Source organism: Ornithorhynchus anatinus, chromosome 9, assembly GCF_004115215.2.
Source record: "Ornithorhynchus anatinus isolate Pmale09 chromosome 9, mOrnAna1.pri.v4, whole genome shotgun sequence".
Lineage (NCBI taxonomy): Eukaryota > Metazoa > Chordata > Mammalia > Monotremata > Ornithorhynchidae > Ornithorhynchus > Ornithorhynchus anatinus.
Genome location: NC_041736.1, coordinates 1036724 through 1058696, shown reverse-complemented (window position 1 = coordinate 1058696; position 21973 = coordinate 1036724). Strand labels below are relative to the sequence as shown.

Genomic DNA, 21973 nt, shown 5'->3' with positions numbered 1-21973 from the left:
GCAGCCTAAATTGAATACTTCCTTTTTATTTGGAAAAAAACCCCAAAAAACAATCCAGTGCACAGTTTGCATTTTAAGAGAAACTTTTTACAAGGTGGCAGTCAGCTACCATGAAGCTTTATCACCAGTGGCCAAAGAAACCTTTCTGCAAGGTACTGAAAGGGCAAGTCAGAAAACACCAAAAGAAAAAGGGCACTCACTCTATATAGAGAAGCGGCGTGGCTCAGTGGAAAGAGCCCGGGCTTGGGAGTCAGAGGTCATGAGTTCGAATCCTGCCTCTGCCACTTGTCAGCTGGGTGACTGTGGGCAAGTCACTTAACATCTCTGTGCCTCAGTTCCCTCATCTGTAAAATGGGGATTAACTGTGAGCCTCACGTGGGACAACCTGATTACCCCGTATCTACCCCAGCGCTTAGAACAGTGCTCTGCACATAGTAAGCGCTAACAGATACCAACATTATTATAGCCTCCTGCTTGCAGAAGGAGGGCCCTCATTTTACTGAATACACTTGTCAGTTTTCAAAAAGAATAAGGAAAGCTATATCACATGTGACCATCTCTCCCCCATCCCTACCCTGTTCTAGGGGTGGGGGTGCAGATGAGGGGATGAGCTGGGTTCTGCCCAAGGAGGGGCTGATGGCTGGCTGTGGAGAAGCCATGGGGGAAATGAGGAGAAGAGGGAATGGATCCGTCCTAGACTGGCTCGATGCTGTACCCAGCTCCCAAGTGCCCTGAGGAGTGGAGGGCCCTCTTTCTACCTCTCTCCCTCACCTGCTATTTTTAGAGTCTAGCAACACAAATCTTGGAGCTAGTAAACACATTTCGAGAGTCTCCTCAGCTATGAGAAATAATAATAATAATGGTGGTGGTACTTGTTAAGCGCTTACTATATGCAAAGCACTTTTCTAAGCGCTGGGGAGATACAAGGTGATCAGGTTGTCCCACGTGGGGCTCGCAGTCTTAATCCCCATTTTACAGATGAGGTAACTGAGGCTCAGAGAAGTTAAGTGACTTGCCCAAAGTCACACAGCTGACGAGCGGCGGGGCCGGGATTAGAACCCATGACCTCTGACCCCCAAGCCCGTGCTCTTTCCACTAAGCCATGTGAAATGAAAAGAGAAGTGCAACAAGTCACTAAAAAAAACAAAAACTGGTAGGTACAGATGAGAACATTTCAATAAAGTCAAAAACTGGTATTCTCCCATTGATGAAACAATCACCCACGCTACCCCACTAGATCTAGCTTTCCGGGAGGGTGAGTGAACCAGACAATCAATCCATCGACGATACTTGAGCAGAGCCTTGTATTAAGCGTTTGGGGGAGAGTAAAATACAATGAATGGGACATGGGTCGGATTATTGCCCATTCATCACTAGTTGCTTTATCGTCAGTGATTTGTTACTAGGTGGCTTAAAATTTACATTTCTGCTTGGAACTTGTAATTTATAGTTATGCGTAACAAACGGCAAATGAGTATACATTAGACTGGAAGAAATTATTAATGGTCGGATGAACTAAAGAATAAAATTACTGAAGCATAGTTTATAGCGATGTAAAAATATACAACTACTGTTACTGAATAATAGGGTAATGAGCTAAGAAATTGGCCCATTGAACGACTTTAATCTGCAAAATTAATCCAAATTTACACATTGGTTTCATTTGAAATCTTCCTGAGCTTCAACAATAAATCCTGTTATTGAGTCAAAGTTACTACTCATAACGAGGAGAGTAAACTTTTCTAAGTAAACATCGGCTACTCGCCGTTTCTTCGGAAACCAATCACATGAACTATTTTCATCCTCCCTTTGCTTACATGGCATAGTGACTAGAGCACGGGTCTGAGAGTCAGAAGGTCATGGGTTCTAATCTTGACTCTGCCATTTGTCTGCTGTGTGACCTTGAACAAGTCACTTCACTTCTCTGGACCTCAGTTCCCTCATCTGTAAAATGGGGATTGAGATTGTGAGCCCCATGTGAGACAGGGACTGTGTCCAATCAGATTTGCTTGTGTCCACTCCAGAGCTTAGTACAGTGACTGGCACATAGTAAGCACTTAAATACCACATTTATTATTATTATTATTATTATTATTATTATTATTATTAGAGCCACCGTGGCAAATCCAACTACGTTTAGAACAGAACTCTCAGATTCTCCCCTGAAAAGTTGGAGTGCTCATTTTAAGACATCCACTGTTAAATCTCCATTTATAAACACCAAGTGGAATGCAATTGGAAAAAAAATGGCCTCTGTTTTAATGTCTGAGAATCCAGGAGGCCCCAAGAAGAGAAACCAAGGTGAAGGAAGCAGGCAAACAACAGTAAGACGAATCAAGGAAAGGTCTCAGACCAATTTAAACAGAGATAAGCCGAAGGCTTATTCAAGCATAGGTCAAGCATCCCATTAACAGGATTTTTACCCGCCTGCTGGCCTGTCTTCGAGCAGGGCACTGGGCTGGGACCTTCGTCAGGGGCTGCTCCTGGGCCCTTGGCAAGGAGGAGGTCAGCAGGGAGGCAGGGGCTCAAGCGGCAGTTTAGTGTTCATTCCCGGCCGCCCACCAAGAGGCTGCTCCACTCAACACCGGCCTCAATCTCGATTTTCGGGCAGTTACAGGTGAACAATGTTTAAAGAAGATACAATAGAGGGACAGGAGCGGTACACGCTACTTGGCTCCAAATGGATAATGGGATACACAGATAGGGGGTGGGCTGGGGAGAAGGAGCGGAGAGACACACATTCATTCTCATTCATTCTTTCTCTCTTTCTCCATCTCCCTCCTCCAATTACAATTTACAGAATCCGGGGATCTAGCCGGGAGTAAGCACTCCCACCAATCACTAATTTACATTCTAATTAACTGTCTTAAAAAGTCAATTGCAGGCCCTTACAGGACCTAATTGTCTCTCGTAGAGCACAGCAGGTAAGTGTCTTTTTAAGCCCTGGAAACCACAGAGAAACAGTCCATTTCGGCGGCAGCTGATGATTTCTATTTACATATTCAGCCAGTTGCTACAAGTCCGATTGTTTCCATACAATGCCAGTAATTAACTCTGCACAAAGCACCAGACAATCCCACAGGTATGACTCCACCGACGACGGCTCTAAAGAGTGCAGACCTAAGTGAATCTCACAACCAAGAAAAGGGAGCAAAGATTGCTATCTGTTTGGAAACACTGCGATAATAGCAATTTTCAGGAAAAGCACAATCATATCATCCTCGTTTCTACATTGCTTTCTTAGCAAACCTCTCAGGCTAATACTCCCCCGGCTAAGGGTTTACAAAAGCTAAATGGCAAATGGAAGTCAATTCGCTGAGAAGACCCTTTACTATCCATGCCTTGAGTTTTAAGTTGTCTAAACAAAATCTCTGGGATCATCATAAAACCCTGGGGCAAAAGGACTCACTTTTAGGAAATGCAAAGGATTCTGATAGGCAAGAAAGTGTCTTCTAAAGACTGTGCTCTGCCTACTAGGCAACTCTGCCTCCCTAGCACAATTGGGAGTCACTGCCCACAAAATCCAGGAGGGTGGCGGGCAGAGTTGCCTAGTGAGTAGAGCGAGCGTGTGAACATGACTATGCTCTCCAAATGAGCGGTACAATAGGGATGAGATTCTTCTTCTCCCTTCACCTATACACTGGGAGCCCTGTGTGGATTATTTTATACCTAATCTAGTGCTTAGCACAGAGTACAACCCATTACTATTACTATTAATTAGCTGCTTACATTCTAATTTCTAAAATAATGAAAACCCAAGTCAGAGATCATCCACGCACAGCACAGGGACCACATACCCGTGTACGCTTGAAATTTAGGTTGCCCTCCCTCCCACCGACCCCAACCTTTCACCCAACCCAGAGGGAATACTGTTTTCAACTAAAACAGCACAGAGGCATAAATTATTTCCCATTGTGAAGCTGGACGAGGTGCTTCCAAACTTTGAAAATTGGCTCATTCATTAAGCACTTACGGTGAGAAGAGCCACTGAACTAAGCACTTGGGAATCAGTACCGGGCTTCCTGCAGTCCTCCAAGGAATGGATGGTCCTGAAACTCTTTCCTTCCCTTCGCCATTCCACCCAAGACCTCCCCTTTCCCCCATCCCCTGGCTGGAAATGGGGAGGGGGAGAGGGAAGGAATAACTGAATACTATGGGGGCCCAACATGAAGAGGGGGCACTTCTGGCCTCACAAAGCCATGCTTCTGCCAGGTGGATGACCATGACCCATCCTCTGCCCGGTTTTCTGGGCCTGGGTTTATTGGGGTCACCCTCGAAGGAAATGTATGACGGCAGCAACTCCTCCTCTTCCTTTTTCAAAGCCTTGGGGTTGGCAGGTAGCCCCCTGGTGCCCCTGTGGCATGCTCATCCACAAGAACCTTGTCCTCCTTCTCCAGGATGCCTGCCATCTCAGAGTCGGCCCACCTCAATGCCACTCGGGAAGACAGTAGTTTTGCCCATTCGTCTAATCTGGCGATCCCCTCTTGGCTTTAGTTTTTACTCCTTGAAGCCAACCTTCCACTCCCACTGCCATTGGACAAATACAATGGGCATCTTCTTGTCCCTCACACTAGACTGGGAGCTCCTCCAGGGAAGAGATCGAGTCTCCTGTTTTTATTTCACATTCCTCAGTGCCCAGACCAACGTTGTGCACACAGCAAGTACCAAGGCAACCAAAAAACCAGGTCTGCAGCTGCGTAAATCACTCTGGGTTCTCCAGCTCCTGGTCTCCAAATGGGCCTCCCCATTGCTACAACACAGGTTTGGGGTGCTCGACTTAGAAAGGAAGAGTCCCCCCATTACCTGACCCAGCCTGCCCCTCATGGTCATCTGCCAGGCATCAGGAATGGGGTGACTAAACATGGACCAGGGTGACTGATTTCCTTCTCCAAGAAAATTCCCAGCTCCTGGCTACCGGCCAGCTCAGAGGCCAGAAGACCTGGCAGAGGGCTCGCTGCATGACCGAAAATCTGGCAGCCTCACACACCTTCGTGGAACCGTTACTGCTGAGAAAATTCTGGCTTCTCTCTCCTGAAAAGGAACACTCATGAGGGCAGGAAGACTGAAACCACGGCAAATTTTTGGAAAGCTTGGGCCAGCCCTGGCTTTCACTAATTCATTCAATCATATTTATTGATTGCTTACTGTGTGCAAAGCACTGTACTAAGCGCTTGGGAGTATACACTATAACAATAATGGCTGAAGTCAGAGCCTGTGTAGGTGTCCCCTCGGCTAGTTTGGCTGTCTGAAGCTTGTTCTTGGGGAGGGCCACCACTCCCTGAACACATGGGCTCCATCACCTCCCCAGCTCTCTCACATGGTCACACCGCCAGTCTCCTCTCTCTTCTCAACAAAAGAGATCCTCCCATAAATCAACAAAATCTATCCGTGTACATCTGTATGTACACACACTCCTGCCCTTCACTCTCTAGATCGTGACGGGGCCGGGAAGCAAGCTAACAAGGGGAGCTCAACTCTGAAATACTTCGAGCTTCTGCTTCCAGAAATGTCACAAAACCTTTACTAAGCCTGTCTATTCAAAGCCAAGAAAAGCCACTCTGAGAGGTCCAGATCCTGACCGCCCCAAGGAAGACCAAAGAGAGGGAGTCTGACAATACTGACTGCAGGCTCGTTACAGCCAGGCATCTCAATCCACAATCCAATCCACGCAATCCACAGCAGCTTTGTGTACGATGCCTGGCAAGCTAATCACTGAATTGAGTGAAAATAGGTTAAACTGACATTTCTTTGGTGGTTGTAAGTAAACTGGCCTATATTTCCCCAGATCAAAACTAACTCTGTTGATTTCAGAAGTTATCCTGAAGCTCTGGCAGTTATGAGCCTGGGCCTGCTGCCAAAGGAAAGTCTGGGGCCCTCCAGAGTTTTCTCGGCGTTATCCCAAGGCAAGGGGGAATCTGAAGTCAGCACCGAGGCTGGGATGTCCCTGCCCATTCTCCATTCCCACCCAGCCTCCCTGTTGAGGTCCGTCTGCCTTCAAGATGCCAAGGTTGGGCCAGGGTTAGAGGAGCCTAGGCGCCCTTGCTGCCTCCCATCTGGGTCACCTGTGGCAAGAGGAGACGGAGGTGAGCACAGGAATGGAAGCGTTGCATGGCTGAGCTACGAACATGGAGAAGCAGTGTGGCCTAGTGAATAGAGCATGGGCCTGGGAGTCAGAGAACCGGGGTTCTAATCCTGGCTTGGCCACTTGCCTGCTGTGTGACCTCGGTCAAGTCACATAACTTCCCTGGGCTTTGCTTCCCTCATCTGTACAATAGGGATTAAGACTGTGAGCCCCATGTGGGACACAGACCGTGTCCAACCTGATTATCCTGTATATACCCCAGGGTTCAGAAGAGTGCCTGACAGAGTAAGCACTTATAGACACCATTAAAAAAAGTCCCCAAAACAACAACATTCAGAAGCAAGTGAGCAGTTGCCTCCTGAACTAATGGACTATTGTATCGGCTTCCTTAAAGACCTCCCAGCCTCTCCCCTCGAGTCCTCACCCCACGTTGCTGTCCAGACTATCTTCCGGAAAAATCGCCCAGCACCCTCCTTCCTCCCCATCCTCCAAAGTCCTCCAACGGTTCCACCAGCTGTCCTCGCTTTCTTCGTTGGCTCTCCACTCCGACTCCTCCCCAGCCCATCCCCTGGCTGCACCCCGCTCTAGTCTTGTCCGCCTCTGACCCCATGCTCACGGCTGGCCGGGGGTAAGGCCTGGAACTCCCTCACCCCCACAATCAGGTAGACCTCCCATTCCTTCACCTCCAAAGCCTTCCACCAACTGTCACCACCCCGAATCTCACCAACCCTGCAGCTGCCTCTTGCATTTATGGATTTACTTATACCATCCTCAGCACTTGGTCAAAAAAAAAAATTTCTCTGCTCTGATTCCACTGCTCGGGAATATTTCTACGCCTGTCCTCCTTCCACTCTACCCCCGCCGCTGGAATGTAAGCTCCTTGTGGGCAGGGACTGTGTCCTGTACTTCAGTGTGTTTCTGAAGCCTTAGCCATCCAATGAGCTTCATTCAGTAGGTGCTCAATAAATACCAGTACTACTGACTACCACTGCCAGCTCCCCCAAAAGCACAGCAAGTGAATGAGATCCGGTCACACTGCTACTTTGACCCAAGCTCCTTTGGCGATGGCTCGTGTGACGGCCCTCACACGCTCTACACGATGCTAATACTCCCCCCAGTTGCCATTCCCTTGGTCAGTTCTGTCGGCCCCAGGCCCTTCCGATCTCGGTGCTGGGTCTAGACCAGACCTGCCACCAACATGCCTCCTTGTGGGTAGGAACCACCTCTACCAAATCTACTGCGCACACTGTACTCTCCCGAATATTTAGTACAGTGCTACGCACACAATAAGTGTCAGTAAATGACCACTAATTTACTGATTGATTGGTGGAGATGAAGGGACATCACCTAGGGCAGCCTGAAGTTCTCCAGCTCCACCGGTGATCCAAAGAAGGAGCAAAAATGGCAGGTCTCTGGACAGTCACCCCTCCTGAGCACCACTGGACTCTGGGGGGAGATGGAGGTGGCAAAGGAGATGGTGGGGACTTTCTCTGCATCTGTCGGCTTGTGCCCTCGGCCTGGGGCGCTCCGACTCTTTCCTGCCCAGACCGGTCGATGCCGCCCAGAGGGGGCTGTGGAGAAGCTCCCAGGCCTCTGCAGTTCTGGAAAGGCGGGGATCCAAATAGCGCCTGGCACAGTGAAGAGCAAAGGCAAAGCGTAACAAAGAGCTTTGTCTTTATATCTGCAGCCACAGACACATCCAGACAAGGCCTCAGTCAGCCTCATCCCCTCAGGCACGTCCCCTTCGAGAGAGGGATTCTGTGGGCCCCAACCCCTCAGATCCACAGAGGAGCAACAGGGACACAGCAACACACGACTGTGTAGGGTTCAAGCTGAAAACTATCCCTTCACACATGTGAACAAAACTCCAGCACAGGCATGCACGTGCGTGCGCGCACACACACTCTCTCTCTCTCTCATGAGAACGCCAATGAAACTCATGTACTCAACAAAAGAAGCATCTCTGGGGCATGTTTCATATCCACAGCACAGCCCTTAGTAGAATGAATTCTCCAAACTCCCATTCCCCATGGGAAAAGTGACCCAGCAGGCCCGGCGGGTGGAAGGGTGTGTGCCCCTCCATTAGAGAAGCAAAGAATCCGGGAACACAGGGTTTGAAGGTAGGCAGATAGGGAAGTCATGTCCCGGCAAGTGGTTTCTGGCCATTGTGTAACTGGGGGTTTGCACTAGCACTGCAGACACATCCGAAAGAGTTATTGGTCTGCAAAACCTTGAAACCGGCCTGTGATATTCACTCTTCCCAGACACCGGGTCTCATGGCAGCGATGTCTTGTGGGACACATTTTGGAAGCGTGGAGAAGTATAACACCAGTCTCTGAGCTAAAAATTATGAGTATGGTTGTACACACATGCACACACTAGACTGGAGCTCCTTGAGTAGGGATTGTGTCTAACTCTACTGCACTCTCCCAACCACGTAATACAGCGATCTGCATAGAGGAAGTGCTCAGCAAGTACACCGACTGACGGGTCAATTGCTATCCTTCTCGGTCAAGGATTGAACTGCTGATGGTAGAGTTCCCTCATGGCTTCTCTATTAAGAAGCAGCATGACCTAATGGAAAGAGCCTGGAACTCGCCTCCTAATCCTGGCTCCGCTACTTGCCTGCTGTGTGACCTCAGGCAAGTCACTGAACTTTTCTGTGCCTCAGTTCCCTCATCTGCAAAATGGGCATTAAATACCCATTCTCCCTCCTATTTAAATTTTGAGGCCCTGTGGGACAGACTGTTGGGACCTGATTACTTTGAATCTGTCTCACTGCTTAGTACAGTGCTTGGCACATAAGCACTTAATACCACAGTTATTACTATTATTACTAGAATAGGCCCAGAGACACCGTCCCCACCCGATGCAGCCCTGCTTTAGTCCACTGATAAGGAGGCCGAAGGGAATGGATAGGACAGGGCTCCCCTGGTCCTGACGTGACCTACCCCACCACCATGACGCAATCCACACTCTTGACCAACGTACTCTGAGCCCCCTGAGTGCCCATCTCCTGGAGGTGGCTAATTGCTTTTGAGCAGTCGAGGAAAACGGTCAAGAGATCTTGGTGCCGCCTCCCGTTATTTTTTTTGGATGTGTCCGGCTGCAAGGATGACGTCCACTGAGCCAGATGGCAATGCTGACGCTGCACTGCTTCCCAGGCCAACTGGTGGCTGAGATTCTTCTACAGCCACTACAGAAAAGTCCTGGCTAGGATCTTGCCATCAATAGAAAGGACCCCGTTGATCGTTACCACAACTAAAGCTTCCGTGTTCAATTAATCTTCCAATCAATCAATCTTTCTTCTTGACGTTGGCTCCGTCGTTGGGATCCTGTGGCGTCTACTCAGGGTTCCGCAGTGTGAGGAAAAACACACTCCCAATCTGAAGACCTAGCCTGCAAAGGGAGAGTCTACTCTTCACTACGTCAGCTGGCCTACGCCCACATTTAACGGTAAGTCCGTTCACCAAGTAATAATAATAATGTTGGTATTGGTTAAGCGCTTACTATGTGCAGAGCACTGTTCTAAGCGCTGGGGTAGATACAGGGTAATCAGGTTGCCCCACGTGAGGCTCACAGTTAATCCCCATTTAACAGATGAGGGAACTGAGGCACAGAGAAGTGAAGTGACTTGCCCACAGTCACCCAGCTGACAAGTGGCAGAGCCGGGATTCGAACCCATGAACTCTGACTCCCAAGCCTGGGCTCTTTCCACTGAGCCACGCTGCTTCTCTAGCAAGGCCGGATCACAGGAAATGAGGTCCTGGAACTGCGGGACCCAAGACACTCCCTGCTGAGATCTGGCGGCACCAGACGGGATAACTGAAATGGGTGTGAGCAGGATGCCCAAACGGCATAGTACGGTGACCCGAAAGGGAGTGTTTGATGGCGGCTGCGCAGGACGGAACCGAACAGATGCCTGGAAGATACAGGGACGCATTGGGCCAGGGAAGAGGGCAGTGGCAACCTAACTGTTATAGGAGCGGGCCCATTCCCAAAGCAAATCTCTGGGAAAACAGGGCACTGCATTAGGCAAACACATTAGCACAAAGGGCTTTCTATGCAGAGTGCAGCATAGTGTTTGTTCTGCTTCCATACCTGCCTACAAGGAGAGGATCTCTTCACCAGGGGTATCATGTATCCACACATAAACACATACACATTCACCCAGATACTTTTCCAAGCACTTGGTACTGGGCACTGCCCTCAGCAAGCTCACAATAACTACAACTACAACCCACAGGCACCTTTTCTCTCAACTCGCTTTTCCCCCAGAACACCAATGGAGACTCACTTTAAAACGATCTAAAACAGCACGCTCCAATTCCAGGCAACCAGGCCACACATCTAGACCTGTGGGTTTCTGCAGCTATCCCACCAAACTGCTGAGTAAATACCCACCTCCTCACCCTAGCTGGCCTCTTTCCCCACAAGTCTTTTCTCCAAAGAAAAGGGACTTCATGAGGCCTAGGTCCCAGTCTAAAATGGCTTCCGGACTTGGGGAAGGGACTCAGAGCCAGATGCCTCCTGGTCGAGAGGGCGGAGAGGGAGCTGATGGGAGCAGAGGGACTGTCACTAGGGGTGGGTGAAGAAAGGAGCAGGAGTAATGGAGGCACACTCTCTCTCCCAGGATGGAGGTGCAGGGTGCAGGGAACCGAGGGCTACTTCAGAGCTAGAGACTAGAGTTGTGACAATCCCACTTCCCTGGCTCCCCCAAACTAAAATCCAGGTCGAGAGGTAGCGGGAAATGGAGCGTACTCTCCCAAGTGCATTTAGTATAGTGCTTTGCACACAGCAAGTGCTCAATATATACGAATGAATGAATGAATGAATGAATGAATGAATGAATGAATGAATGAATGCAAGACATCCTGTTACCCTGAAAAGACTCTCATGGAAATTTCTCATCCACTGCAGCCAGGGGTGGAAATCAGGGTGGCTACTAAGTCAAACGGACTTTGGCCTGGAGGACATTTTTATAAAGCATCTTCTGGAGGGCCTGGGTCCTTGGGTTTCTCTAAAAAGCGATCTGTATGAAGCCGATTCTCCCCAAGCCGCTGCCATCGTCTCAGGGAAACTGAATACTTAGCTGGCAGTGGAATCCTCCGGCCACAGAGTGCAGGACAATGCCGCCCAGGATGAGGCACCGGGAAATCCCCGGCTTCTAGCATCTGGATGTCCCGAGATGTTTCGAATGGCAACCATACCTGGCCCCGCTTTTCATCTTTGGCCGGTGGACTGCTTTGTGGGCACAGACGAAATGCTCGGGAACAGAGAGCCACCACTGGACCCCTTTTACAGCAGAAAAAATGCTGGCCCAGATGTTGCCTTAACCCAAAGCGTCAGTCAAGCACCCATGGTCAAAGGATGCATGGCAAATCCGGGCTCCAGGGGTGCAGCCCCCAACGCCATTCATTATTCTCTCTCAAGGAGGGGGCACTGCTAAAATGGCTAACTAAGCTCTCCTTTGGGCCCGCTGCGCCTGCAGCCCTTAGTGCCGTGCCCAGGCAAGTTCAGAACCAGCTTTCCCAAAACCAAATCAACACAACCCAAAAAGCCTCCTTGACAGGGGCCCTAAAACATATCTGAGCATAAGCAGACCCCAGAGGTCCCGGACGCTCTCTCGAAAAAGCCTCTGGGCACTACCATCCCAGAAACCCTTGCACGGAAGGAGAAAGTTGTCTCTGGCTCAGGAAAGGCACCCTGGTAGAAACAAGACCAAAAGCATCATCCGCTCGGGGCACTAGGGCAGCGAGGTCTGTTTCCAATTGGTGTCTTAGGACCCCAAGGACCCCAACAGCTCCAAAGTGCCTGTTCTTCCCGGCCCACCCGGGGGTTCAGGTGCCTCCCCTGTGGCGCTGCCCTCTCCCAGCTTCCTTCACTCCACCTCAGCTGTGGCCGTCCTTCCTTTACATAAGTAGCCTCGACCGGAAGTCACGGCGCTACCGATGTTTTATGGTTCTTGAAAGCGTATCACACACACAGAAAAGCACTTTCTAGGGTCAACTTCAACATTCACCAGTTCTTCCTCCCCCCGAGGTGCACAGGTCAGAATTTTACATTGGGCTAGTATTTCGTATTACATGTTTTTGCCTTGAACATCTTAAAACTCAGGGTCCCGGATCCACTTTCTTTCATGTTGCACCTTAATCAGGGCATGAGGTGTTGCTGTAATTGGTTTCCAAGAGACTTTAATTCAACGTGTCGGAGTCCCGGGATAGCTCCCTGCAGTTTGGACTTGCCCGGGCAATTTCTGAACAAGTTTACCTTCACTGTTTTGCACTCTGTGGCCCCAAAGGACAAGTGTGTTCACTTTCCAGGGCTTCCTGGCCAGTTCTCAATTTGTGAAAATTCAGCCGGTTTGCATCCCATTTAAAGCCGTTTATTGTTCAAATGACAATAACACCTGAGAGTCCCGGGGAAAGTCACTGGCCCCAAAGCAAAAACTATCACAATGTTTTCTTCCTCTTCAGTCAGTCCCGATTACTCCAGATTGCTTAAGAGGCATAGTTACAAAGCAACAACCTGATGGGGAAAGTCCAGCAAAACCTTCCCAGAAGCACTTTCAAGATTTCTATGAAAGAAATCAAGGGGTGTTAAAACAGCACCGCGGCTCCAATCCATGTAGTCTTTTCATTTCGATCTATATTTCATTACTACAAAACTTCAGTGGTTGCCCTTCCACCCTCACATAACAATAATAATAACTGTGGTATTTGTTAGGGGCTTACTAAGTGACATGCACCGTACTAAGCGTTGGGGTAGATATGAGGTAAAGAGGTCTCATATGGGGCCCACGGTCTAAGAGGAGGGAGAAAAGGTACTGAATCACCATTTTGCAGATGAGGGAACTGAGGCCCAGAGAAGCAAAATGACTTGCCCAAAGTCACACAGCAGGTGTGTGGCAGAGCAGGGATGGGAACCCTGGTCATCTGACTCCCAGACCTCTGCTCTTTCCACTAGGCCACACTGCTTCCCTTCTAGGCCATGCTCCTTCAAACAGGACTTCCTTACCATCGGCTTTAAGGTACTCCTCTTCCTTCCTCCCCTTGCTGACCTGCTACAACTCGGCCTGCATTCTTCACTCTTAAAGCCAGCCTACTCTCAGTACCTTGATCTCATTTATCTTGCAGTCAACCACATCCTCCCTCTGGGCTGGAACTCCTTCCCCCCTTCGTACAGAGCAGATCACCACTCTCCCCACCTTCAAAGCCCTCCTAGAATCACACCTCCTCCGAGAGGCTTTCCCTAAGTCCTCATTTCCTCTACTTGCTCTCTCCTTTCCCTAAGTCCTCATTTCCTCTACTCGCTCTCTCTTCCGTATCACCTAGGCACTTGGATCTGCAGCCCCTAAGCACTTGATATTCACACCAGCCTCTGCCCCAAACACTATGCATTTATCACTGCACTCTGCCATTTCCTCTATCAGCAATTTTAGTCTCTGTCACCCCCCTGTAGACTGTAAGCTCCCGAGGGCAGGGACTGCACCTACCAACTCTACTGTATAGTACAGTTACGGTCTACAGTTACACTCCCACTAGACTGTAAGCTCGTTACTCTCCCGAGCGCTTAGTGCTCCGCACACAGTGAGCACTCAATAAATACGACTGAATGAACTGAAGACAATGAACTTTTTTTAATGGTATTTGTTAAGCACTTATTACGCGTCAGGCACTACGTTAAGCGCTGGGGTGGATACAAACTAATCAGGATGGACGCCGTCCATGTCCCGTAGGGGGCTCGTCGTCTTAATCACCATTTTACAGATGAGGTAACTGAGGCACAGAGAAATTAAGTGACTTCCCCAGGTCACACAGAAGACAAGGGTGGAGCCGGGATTAGAGCCCTCGTCCTTCTGACTCCCAGGCCTGTGCTCTGCCCACTAGGCCATCCTGCTTCTGCATAAAGTAAGCACTCAATAATTACCACTGTCTGAGAGACTGGACTCTCTTGTCTGAGGCAGTGATCTTGGTGGGAGGGGAGGAGTTGGAGGGAGGGGACCCGGCTTACTAGCGTTCGGTCAACGGAGAGTTACTTTTCAGGGCTTCTTCCAAAGAAACCCTACTGTGGGGAACATCTCCAAGAAGCCACTTTCTTTTAACAAAGAGAGGTCCGGTTGAGTTTATCCAGCTCGGAAAAAATGCCAGACCAGACCAGACCAGACTTGGCAGCAGGGTGAGGCACTTTAGCAGGAAGCTGTCTGGCGGAGAATGGATGGATGGGGGCAGTCCAACAGTGATCGCTCCACTCGTGGCAGTGTGGCCCAGCGGAGAGAGCTCGGAACAAGAATCAAGAGACCTCAGTTCTCGTCGTGACTCCAGGCACCTCTCTGGGCCTCGGTTTCCTCAACAGCAAATGGGAATAAGATACCCTGTTCTCCCTCCCTCGCTGACTGTGAGCCCCGTGTGGTGCGGGGATTGTGCCTTATTTGAGTATCTCACAACTCCCCCCAGCATTTCGCACAGTGCTTGGCCCATCGTAAGCACTCAATGCCATCATTACAATGTTAGAATGATTCCTTATAGACAAGAAAATTCTGAACCGTGATCAAAGCAAAAATCCTTTTCAAAGAGGCTAAGCTTTGCAGATACAACAAAAAGTCAGTCAATCAGCAAGAGATCCACATTCCTTTTATAAAAATCCCCCTAAACTTCAAACTTGAGGAAGAATACACAACTGAGGTGTCTGAATCAGGACTGTGTGAGGTTTTTCCCAGGGGGCCGCGGCCAGGTATGAGAAGACCTAAAAGGACCACAGGTGTATCCGCCCAAGAATCCTTAAATTATTTGCAGGTAAACTCTACTATTGCCAAAGAACTACTTGATATTACTTGTCTGCTTGCACACAAAAACCTGGTACACACTTTAACCTTGCCCAGAGTAGACATGCTGAACCCCAACTTTTAGAACTGGAAGAAGAAAATCCCATCTCATAACCTCTGACACCAAAAACAGACAGGTTTCGCTTGTAAGAGCTGGGTTCCGCTGTGGTGACGGAACTGGGCCTGGATTGTCGGTGGGAAGACATTCCTGTACCTACATGCCCACAGCGCTTACGGTGAGGGTGGAGCTTTCTCACCCGGATCCTTTAGGGAGCCCCCCAGGGTGTCTGCAGCCTCCACTTGCGACCATCTTGGGTTTTCCAGGTGGGCCTAGGATCGGCATGGAAAAATCCAACATGGCGGCCCAAAGGAAACGACAGTGAGGAAGAGCAAGGGAGGGAGAAAAACAGGAGAAGAGCCCTGCTACCTAATTAATATTCCAGGAGCCCCTAAGCTAAAAGCCACAGATTGAGGTAATGCCTTTCAAGATTTTCCCCCAGACTGCATGCTACTTGGAGGCAGCAATCATCTCTACCAACTCTTTTGTAACGCCCTCTCCCAAGCACTTAGTACAATGTTCCGCACACACTAAGCCCTCAAGAAATGCCATTTATTGATTGAAAAATCTTACAAAGATCATCAAATGAATGGGCTTTTTCTTTTACTAGGCAAGTTGCACTTGAACTGCATGAACATCTCATGATTTGAACTCTCACAGTTCACACTTACCAAAGCGGGCACTCCAAATACTCCCTAGCAAACTAACCAACGTTGCCAACCACCAGGCGTAACCTGAGGTCGGAAAGATTCTCCTTAGCCCCTCTTCAAACGAATTCTGATTCCTAAAAGCCAAAGTTACACTCCCAATCAACAGTATTTGAATTCTTACTCTGTGCAGAGCACCGTACTAAGCACTTGTGAGGGTACAACAGTCCTCTAGACTGTAAGCTCATTTTGGGCAGGGAAAATATCTAATTCTGTTGTATTCTCCCAAGCGCTCAGTATAGTGCTCTGCACATAGTAAGGGCTCCATAAAAACAATTAATTGATTAGTAGACACAGTCCCAGGTCACAAGGATCTTACAATCTAGCGGAAGAATCAGACTGCAAATCTGCCAGTCCCTAAGGAAAGAGGAACACAAATGTAGGTGTTTTAATCACGTTCAGATCATGCCTTCAAACCTACACAAACTGAAAACTGAAGACAGTGTCAACAACAAAAAGAATTGCACCCCGAAGAAAAGAAAGTTCCCTGTGGGCAGGGAATCTGTCTACCAACTCTACAGTATTGAACACTCCCAAGCACTTAGTAGTACTCTGCACACGATAAACACTCAATATATACCACTGATCGAAAGAGGACACCCTCCAGATTCCGGCCTTCCTTTTGAAGAGGCAAAGAGGGCAAAAATTTCGTGGATTGCAAAATTGTTTCGCAGGAACCGTTCTATTAACATGATCGGAGGAAGAAGAGTAAGATGATATTTAGCCAGTATCCCAAAAGAGCATCAAACTCCCTCCCAGCACACTTTAAAATAAACACTGACCCATGTGGAGGAAAGGGGAGGCAAGGCAACCAGAAGCAGATAATCAGGGAAATGAGGAGGATGGAGAAGACGGGCTGCCACTGCCCCAAGCACTGGCCGTGATCTTGGGAAGGGGAGGAAAGTGAGGAAGAGGAGGTTCATTTCAGTTTACGGGACTTCGGGGAGAGAGGGGCCCTGGGAGTCAGGGCCTAGAGAAGCAGTGTGGCTTAGTGGCAAGAGCCCGGGCTTTGGAGTAAAAGGTCGTGGGTTCTAATCCCTGCTCCGCCACTTGTCAGGTGCGTGACCTTAGGCAAGCCACTTCAAATCTCTGTGCCTCAGCGACCTCACCCGTAAAACGGGGATTAAGACTGTGAGCCCCACGAGGGACAACCTGGTCACCCTGCATCTCCCCCAGCGCTTGGAACGGTGCTTGGCCCAGAGGAAGCGCTTAACAAACACCATAATTAATTAAGCGTTTGGGTGTGACTTGCGGCGAGGGGAGGCTGGTGGGTGTTCCAGATGGGTCCGAGGGGGCATTCATTCATTCTTGTTTATTGAGCGCTCTACTATGTGCAGAGCACTGTACTAAGCGCTTGGAATCTACAATTTGCCAACAGATTGAGACAATCCCTGCCCAATAAGGCTCACAGTCTAAATGGGGGAGACAGACAGGAAAGCAAAGCAGAAAAAGAAAGACATCATCATCAGGATAAATAGAATCATGGAGACATACACCTCATTAACAAAATAAATAGGGTAATAAATATATTCAAATAAACACAGTGCTGAGGGGAGGGGAAGAGCAGAAGGGTGTGGGGGAGGAGGAACAGAGGGAAAGGGGGGCTCAGTATGGGAAGGCCTCCTGGAGGAAGTGAGCTCTCAGTAGGGTTTTGAAGAGGGGGAGTTAGTTTGGTGGATGTGAGGAGGGCGGGTTTGGATGAACGGGCCGGAGGGAGGGACCATTTCGGCTGGAGATCTTATTTATTACCCTATTTATTTTGTTAATGAGGTATACATCTCCTTGATTCTGTTTATCAGGATAATGTTGCCTTGTTTTTGTTTCATTCTGTTTTGCTCTGCCGTCTGTCTCCCCCGATTAGACTGTGAGCCCGTCACTGGGCAGGGATCCTCCTGCCGTCCTGGAACGCCCTCCCTCCTCACCTCCGCCAAACTAACTCTCTTCCCCTCTTCAAAGCCCTACTGAGAGCTCACCTCCTCCAGGAGGCCTTCCCAGACTGAGCTTCCCCTTTTCCCTCTGCTCCCTCTCTGCTAGGCCTTCCCCTCCCCTCAGCTAAGCCCCCTTTCCCCCCTTTCCCACTGCTCCTCCCCCCTCCCTTCCCCTCCCCTCAGCACTCTGCTCATTTGTATATATTTCTATTACCCTATTTGTTTTGTTAATGAGGTGTCCATCCCCTTGATTCTATTTATAGTGATTAAATTGTCTTGTTTTTTGTCCCTCTGTCTCCCCCAATTAGACTGCGAGCCCATTGTTGGGCAGGGATTGTCTCCATCTGGTGCCAAATTGTACGTTCCAAGCGCTTAGTACAGTGCTCTGGGCATAGTAAGCGCTCAATAAATACGACAGAATGAGCCCGTCATTGGGCAGGGATTGTCTCTGTTGCCGAACTGTACATTCCAAGCGCTTAGTACAGTGCTCTGCACATAGTAAGCGCTCAATAAATACTATTGAATGAATGAATAACTGGCTCTATCTATTGCCGAACTGGACACTCCAAGTGCTTAGTACAGTGCTCTGTACAAAATAAGCACTCAATACTATTGAATGATTGTCTCTATCTGTTGCCGAATTGTACATTCCAAGCACTTAGTACAGTGCTCTGCACATAATAAGCACTCAATAAATACTATTGAATGAATGAATGGTCTCTGTTGCCGTATTGTCCATTCCAAGCGCTTAGTACAGTGCTACGCACATAGTAAGCGCTCAATAAATATTGAATGAATGAATGGTCTCTGTTGCCGAATTGTCCATTCCAAGCGCTCAGTCCAGTGCTCTGCACATAGTAAGCGCTCAATAAATACTATTGAATGATTGTCTCTATCTGTTGCCGAACTGTACGTTCCAAGCACTTAATACAGTGCTCTGCACATAATAAGCACTCAATAAATACTATGGAATGAATGAATGATCGTCTCTGTTGCCGAATTGTCCATTCCAAGCGCTTAGCACAGTGCTCTGCACATAATAAGCGCTCGATAAATACTAATGAATGATCGTCTGTTGCCGAACTGTACGTTCCAAGCGCTCAGTCCAGTGCTCTGCACATAGTAAGTGCTCAATAAACACTATTGAATGATCGTCTCTGTTGCCAAACTGTCCATTCCAAACGCTCAGTCCAGTGCTCTGCACATAGTAAGCGCTCGATAAATACTATTGAATGAATGTCTCTGTTGCCGAACTGTCCGTTCCAAGGGCTCAGTCCAGCGCTCTGCACATTGAATGATCGTCTCTGTTGCCGAACTGTCCGCTCCAAGTGCTCAGTCCAGTGCTCTGCACATAGTAAGCGCTCAATAAAGACTACTGAATGAATGATTGTCTCTATCTGTTGCCGAACTGTATGTTCCCAGTGCTTAGTACAGTGCTCTGCACATAGTAACCGCTCAATACTATGGAATGAATGAATGATCGTCTCTGTGGCCGAACTGTCCGTTCCAAGCGCTCAGTCCAGCGCTCCGCACATAGTAAGCGCTCAATAAATACTATTGAATGAATGACTGTCTCTGTTGCTGAATTGTCTGTTCCAAGCGCTCAGTCCAGTACTCTGCACGTAGTAACCGCTCAATACTATGGAATGAATGAATGATCGTCTCTGTGGCCGAACTGTCCGTTCCAAGCGCTCAGTCCAGCGCTCTGCACATAGTAAGCGCTCAATAAAGACTACTGAATGAATGATTGTCTCTATCTGCTGCCGAACTGTATGTTCCCAGTGTTTAGTACAGTGCTCTGCACGTAGTAACCGCTCAATACTATGGAATGAATGAACGATCGTCTCTGTGGCCGAACTGTCCGTTCCAAGCGCTCAGTCCAGCGCTCTGCACATAGTAAGCGCTCGATAAAGACTACTGAATGAATGATTGTCTCTATCTGCTGCCGAACTGTATGTTCCCAGTGTTTAGTACAGTGCTCTGCACGTAGTAACCGCTCAATACTATGGAATGAATGAACGATCGTCTCTGTGGCCGAACTGTCCGTTCCAAGCGCTCAGTCCAGCGCTCTGCACATAGTAAGCGCTCAATAAAGACTACTGAATGAATGATTGTCTCTATCTGTTGCCGAACTGTATGTTCCCAGTGTTTAGTACAGTGCTCTGCACGTAGTAACCGCTCAATACTATGGAATGAATGAACGATCGTCTCTGTGGCCGAACTGTCCGTTCCAAGCGCTCAGTCCAGCGCTCTGCACATAGTAAGCGCTCGATAAAGACTACTGAATGAATGACTGTCTCTATCTGTTGCCGAACTGTATGTTCCCAGTGTTTAGTACAGTGCTCTGCACGTAGTAACCGCTCAATACTATGGAATGAATGAACGATCGTCTCTGTGGCCGAACTGTCCGTTCCAAGCGCTCAGTCCAGCGCTCTGCACATAGTAAGCGCTCGATAAAGACTACTGAATGAATGACTGTCTCTATCTGTTGCCCGAACTGTATGTTCCCAGTGATTAGTACAGTGCTCTGCACGTAGTAACCGCTCAATACTATGGAATGAATGAACGATCGTCTCTGTGGCCGAACTGTCCGTTCCAAGCGCTCAGTCCAGCGCTCTGCACATAGTAAGCGCTCGATAAAGACTACTGAATGAATGACTGTCTCTATCTGTTGCCGAACTGTATGTTCCCAGTGTTTAGTACAGTGCTCTGCACGTAGTAACCGCTCAATACTATGGAATGAATGAACGATCGTCTCTGTGGCCGAACTGTCCGTTCCAAGCGCTCAGTCCAGCGCTCTGCACATAGTAAGCGCTCGATAAAGACTACTGAATGAATGATTGTCTCTATCTGTTGCCGAACTGTATGTTCCCAGTGTTTAGTACAGTGCTCTGCACGTAGTAACCGCTCAATACTATGGAATGAATGAACGATCGTCTCTGTGGCCGAACTGTCCGTTCCAAACGCTCAGTCCAGAGCTCTGCACATAGTAAGCGCTCGATAAAGACTACTGAATGAATGATTGTCTCTATCTGTTGCCGAACTGTATGTTCCCAGTGTTTAGTACAGTGCTCTGCACGTAGTAACCGCTCAATACTATGGAATGAATGAACGATCGTCTCTGTGGCCGAACTGTCCGTTCCAAGCGCTCAGTCCAGCGCTCCGCACATAGTAAGCGCTCAATAAATACTATTGAATGAATGACTGTCTCTGTTGCTGAATTGTCTGTTCCAAGCGCTCAGTCCAGTACTCTGCACGTAGTAACCGCTCAATACTATGGAATGAATGAATGATCGTCTCTGTGGCCGAACTGTCCGTTCCAAGCGCTCAGTCCAGCGCTCTGCACATAGTAAGCGCTCAATAAATACTATTGAATGAATGACTGTCTCTGTTGCTGAATTGTCTGTTCCAAGCGCTCAGTCCAGTACTCTGCACGTAGTAACCGCTCAATACTATGGAATGAATGAACGATCGTCTCTGTGGCCGAACTGTCCGTTCCAAGCGCTCAGTCCAGCGCTCTGCACATAGTAAGCGCTCGATAAAGACGATTGAATGAATGAAAGTGGGGGTCCGGGGAGGCGACGCTGGGCCCAGGGGGCTGCGGCCGGGGGGGGGGGGGGCCCCCGTGGGTGAGGTTTGGGGGGGCGGGGGGGGAGGGGAGGACCCCCCGACTCCGGCTCTTCTTCCTGCGGCTCCTGCTGCCAAGCCCGGAGGCTTCTGGGAAAGGGGCCCGAAGGCTTCTGGGAAAGGGGGCCCGATGGCCAAGGCCGCCGGCCCCCGCTGAGGGGGCCGAAAGGAAGGCCCGGCCCCGGCTCCTCGGCGGGCGGGGGGGAGGCCGAGGACGGCAGGGGGGAGCGCAGCGTGGCGGGGAGGGAAGCCGAGGCGGGGGCCTTACCGGGGCGCGGAGGCGGCGGAGGCTCCCATGGCGGCGGAGGACGACGACGAAGAGGAGGCCGGGGCGGGCGACCCCGGGGGCGGCGGCGGCGGCGGAGGAGGAGGAGGAGGCGGCGGCGGCGAGTCCCGGCAGCCTCCCGGGCCCAGCCGCATCTCCCTCCCCGGCTCCCGCCTCCTCCCAAAGGGCGGCCCGTCGTCAGCCGTCGGCCCCGGGCCCCTCAGCCGCCGCCGCCGCCGCCGCCTCGACCCGACCTCCGCCTTCCTCCTTGCGGCTCCGACCCCGGCCGCCCACGGCGCATGCGCGCCAGCCCGGACGCCGCTTCCGGACGCTGCCGGCCCCGCGGCCCGGAATCCACCGCGCCGGGTTTTGCCGGCAGCCGGGACGCCGAACTCCACGCGGAGGACGGAATCCGGGCTCCGGGCTTTGGGGGCAGCCGGGTTGGGAGGGAAGGAAGGGCAGGCGGGGAAGAATCAATCATT

At 49.8% G+C, this 21973-nt stretch overlaps 1 protein-coding gene across 1 annotated transcript in view; it reads right to left on the bottom strand.

The window, feature by feature from the left end:
* The window catches only part of SPOPL (speckle type BTB/POZ protein like), a 38195-nt gene extending 16462 nt beyond the window's left edge, over positions 1 to 21733 (bottom strand). Inside the window, exon 1 of the mRNA XM_029071986.2 lies at positions 21495 to 21733. The gene's annotated coding sequence lies outside the window, so the exon portion shown is untranslated. The remainder of the gene's footprint in view (positions 1 to 21494) is intronic.
* Between the last annotated feature and the right edge of the window lie 240 nt (positions 21734 to 21973).